Genomic DNA, 4,757 nt, shown 5'->3' with positions numbered 1-4,757 from the left:
TACCATGTCTTCATCTCTTTCTCTGTGGTTTATTGGTGCTCTTTGGGGCCAGACTCTTCCTGGGCTAATTCTCACCAAGGACATTGACACTGGGAAGGATTCTCACTATTGAGGACCTGGGAGAACAGAATTCTTAAAAGCAAAGCCAGCAAGATAAAGCCTAATGATGTTTATGATGAGTCAGGGATGTTCAGACCCTGTTTACCTGTCTCTGAGTGTTGCTGGACTTTGCTCATCTCTGCAGTATCCACAACACTCTGTTGAGAGAAGTGAATTTCCCAGAAAAACTGAAAGCTCTGCAGTCCAATTATCCCCTTGAAAGAATCAGGCTTATATGGTTTTCAAAAACAAAGGCTTTGTACAAGGTTTTTCATGAATAACAACCCATCCAGGAACTACCCTTGAAGGTCATTCACAAGCCATAGCTGGTAGTGCAAGTGGCCTCTGATTTGGTTAACAAAACTTCCTGTGGGAGCCAGACTGGCTTTGTTTGTTCCTTATGTCTCCTACTGTAATTCAAGGCTTTTATTCAACTATAAATCTGCTCATCAAGTCTGAGGTTTTGCAATCTGAACCACAGCTCTCCAGTGGTGTCAGCTGAGATGGGCCCTTGAACTGCAGCACTGGAGGCTGCTGCCAGCATCCCCTCAGCCCCTCTGGAGAGGTTGGGGAGTTTTGTTTCACATCAAAAGCTGATAAAGAGGTGGGTGGAGAAAGGGCTGGCTGGGTACCTGTGCCTCGAGACCTGGAGGGAATGGGCTAAATTTATTTTTTATCCTGCAGAAAAGCAATCTCTGGGGGCACCTTCTCACTCTTCACAATTCCCTGCCACAGGAGGCTGTAGTCATTTGGAGGTCAGACTCTGCTCCCAGAGAACAAGGGACAGGATAAGAGGGAATGGCCTCAAACTGTGCCAGGGGAAGATCAGATCTTACATAAGGAGGAATTTCTTCACTGAAAGATTTGTCAAACATTGGAAGAGGCTCCCCAGAGAGGTGGTGGAGTCACCATCCCTGGAAAGTGTCCAAGGAATGACTGGATGTGGCACTCAGTGCCCTGGTCTGGTTGACAAGGTGGGGATCGGTCACAGGTTGGACTTGACCTTGGAGGTCTTTTCCAACCTTAATGATTCTGTGATTTTGTGAAATTAATTTTTACTAGAGCAGTCACTCCAAAGCCTTAACACTGAAATTCTGCCTAGGAAAGGCAGCTGGACAGAAACAGAGCACCCTGGAGCTCCAGATGGAGTCACAGGGCTCACTGCTGCCTTCCCTCTGGCTTTTCTCATTTTCTTCCTTTTAAAGGAAGAGAGATATTTTGAGTACTTAATTACTAAGTTAGAGCTAACACTGAATTACTCTCCAGACATGCAGCCTCAGCAGTGTCTTGTTACACTGCCCACTTCTACAATGGCAATGATGGTGCTGCCCCTGCTTTGGGGCTGGGATAAAGGGGTGTATGAGGTGCCTGGGGTGTGCTGGAGGCACGGAGAGCTATGTCATTCTTGGCCCTTCTCCTCTCCCGGGTGCTGAGCTTGCTGAGAAACGAGAAAACATGACATTTGCTCTGGGAAACCAAAAATCCAGGCTGGGCTGGGTTAGCGCCCCTTCCCTATGGCAGAAGGATAATTTGTCAGTGTTTGGTGTGCAAACCAAGCTGTGGATGGACATTATCTGGACCAGGCAAATACTCCCTGAGGCTTTGGGCAGGAACATCTGTCCCACCTGGGCTACCCGGCAGTCAAGCTGCTGTCAAGAGAATTGGGTGACTCCTTTTAGCTAAGCCCCCTTTTCTCAGGTTGTAGTTACAGCTATATTTCTAGCCTTTATAGCCCTGTTACTCAAACGCTTGGTTTGCTTAAAGTAGTTAATGATTGCCCTCTCCTGGCTGGTCTCTCTTACTGCTGCATTGCAGTGCTGCGTTTTGGCAGAGCACTTTTCCAAGTCCAGTGGGAAGCTCCAGGCTGACTTTCCTAACTCCTAGCTGGATGACACACAAGGTGAATTGGTTGGGTGGGTTTTTTTGTTTTTGGTTTTTTTTGCAAACCCGACTTCTGACCTCTTCACAACCCTCAGCTCTCAAACAATTTGGCACCAAATTGCATCTGATTTGCTGATGTGAAGAAAATGTTTATTGCCCTCTGTGGGGTCAGTTCCTTGCACTCCCAGGCCAGGGGAATGAATCTGCCAAGGTGCCAGCAAGAGAGAATTTACTCAAGAAAGAAGTACTTTCCTTTCCCCTCTTAGACATAATCAGCTAAGAGGGCTTCCCCATACTGGCCCAGGTGCTCAACTCCCGCTGGTGCTGTTTTCCAGGCCTGTGCTGGAAAGAGGAAACCAAGTTTCTGTGACAAAGCTGGAATATGTGTGCTCTGAAGAAAAGGGAGGACTTAGACTTTGAGGGAAATAAGTAAAAAGTTTGTGCTGCTCAGGCACTCAGCATAGGTTTAGTTCTGTTAATGCCTGCAGCTGATGGGGTTTTGTGAGTCTGCTCTGGTGCTCTGTTCATATCCATCCATCTCCTTCAGCTTGATGGCAAAAGTCCCCAAAACGTTTTCTGTGTTTGTTTCATTGCTCTTTTACGCCTCAGGTTCAGTGGCTTATTTTGGCCAGTAACTGCCAACCCCAGCTGCACCAGTGCTGTAAACACACACAGTCCTGACTAATTCACCTCATTTTGTCCAAATTTAAACGTGATCAGAGACTGCAAGCCCCCAGTCCAAGCCCTGTGCAGTTAAATGTCAAGGAGCTGGGCTCTGCCACCAGATGCTGCTCATTTGCTGAATGGGAGAAGAGACCTGACCCTGCTCCAGCCCAGCTGCAGCCCCATTCCCAGGGTTTCACTCCCTGCCCCTACATTCTCTGTCCTCCATTCCCCTGAACCTGTGAGGCAGTTTTAAAAGAAGCCTCTTGAGGCTGGAGAAGTATTGGAGATAATGTTGGATCCAGCCTAATGGCTTGGAGTGGGGTTTTGGGCACCTCTGAAATCTCAGAGCCTGCTGATGTGGATGAGCAGATGACCAGGACAGAGCAGCAAAGGTAAGATGTTTTTCAGCTTTACTTTGCAAACAGAAGCCTCTGTCAAGCTGACTCAGGGTCTGGGTCACTTGCAGGATAAAACGTCTTAAATTGGGTGGCAAAGGTGAGGACTGGACCAGGTTAATGTTTTGGTGGAAAACCTGAGGGAAAAAATCCCTTTCTGCAGTTCCTGGGGGCAGCTGGTCCTTGCTGTTAGACAGATATATTGCTACAACATATGCTAATTATAATAATGATTTCTTAGAAGTAATTTGCATAACCACTGTGATAAATAGGTATGATGCCTACTGATAAAATTGAAACAGTAATCAATATTTTAAAAATAATAAATAGTGGTTAAAATGTAACTTTTTCAAGGAGGAGAGGGAGGGGAAAGTTCCCCCCCCCACCAAGCTTTCAGCAGATGTTTAGTAGAAAGTGGAAGACAGGAAGAAACTAAGATGAAAAGAGCTAAATTTATCTGGGAGACTGGTGACTTAGGGAAACCCCAGAAAAGTTTTAATTATATCAGATTTATTGCCTCAGTGTTCCCGCAAGGTATTAATGTATGGTATTAGTATATAATACAAGCTTAATGCACATGTGTAACTGGAAAGGTTATTCAAAGGACATGGAGGAAGATGATGAGCCTTACTCCTGACGACCCCCAAAGGTGGAGAGACCCCCCAAAAGGGGATGGTGGAGTGTGGGCAGTGGAGGCAGAAATGGGCTGTGATGAGGGTGGTCATGCAGATCTCACAAATCGAAAATGGGAGAGGATGGGAGATGACACACAGTACAAAAAGGTTAATTTTGGAACATTTCATTTGTATGGGGGACAGGAGATCAAGTCCTGCTCTGTACCCCATGATATGTATCCCACGGTATAAATTTGCTTACGTATTATTACGTATTTTTAGAACCAATATATTATTTACTGTTAACAAACTAGTGTAACTTTTAAGCTGCTCAAATTAAAAATTGCTGCTATATTTAAAACTTTTTTTTGGTTTTGTTTTTCGGTGGGTTTTTTTTTTTTTGTTTGTTTTTTAATTGGAAATTAGGCAGCACATAACATTTATAACACCACTCCTATCCCAAGGAAGGTAATGAATATGCATGACATTAAGCCATATATTGTACTGTGTAAAAGTGCCGGGTGCACGTGTCAGGAGGGGTGATCCCCCACGTATCTGGAGCCAAATAAAGCAAATACCCACCTCAGTGAGTCAGTCTCTGAGGTGACTCTCAGCTCAGCATTGGAGCAAGTCAAAACAAGAGAATGTCCTGTGGTGTTCTCCTGGATTAAACCAATTCAGCAACCTTGAGGAAATCCAGCTATTGCTTGAAGACAAAGCCTTACCTTCTCCTGCTTCAGCTGCAGCTGCCTTCTCTCCTGGGCCAGCACAAGCCTTTGCACAGACTCTCTTGGGAGCCAGACCTGAAGAACAATCCCTCAGAAAATTAATTCAACAGGAGAAAAACAGACCTACTTTTCAGCTGGCTCAGCTCCCTGGTTCTGCTTTTTATGCAACAACACAAACCTCTACCTGTGTTATAAGTAACTGTGGAATTACTGGCTTTTGCTCTTATGTGTTGACTTTTGCAAATTACTATTAATCACAATTTTGATGTGGTTACTATCTGTAACCCCTTTTAACTACTTCAATATAGTATAATCGGTCAGCTTTTGTACACATATAAATAGTAGTGTGGTACCTATAGATATATTAGTTCAGG

The sequence above is a fragment of the Sylvia atricapilla genome, chromosome 19 (assembly GCF_009819655.1).
Source record: "Sylvia atricapilla isolate bSylAtr1 chromosome 19, bSylAtr1.pri, whole genome shotgun sequence".
In the NCBI taxonomy this organism is placed as follows: Eukaryota; Metazoa; Chordata; class Aves; order Passeriformes; family Sylviidae; genus Sylvia; species Sylvia atricapilla.
Note: the sequence above shows the minus strand (reverse complement) of the source record.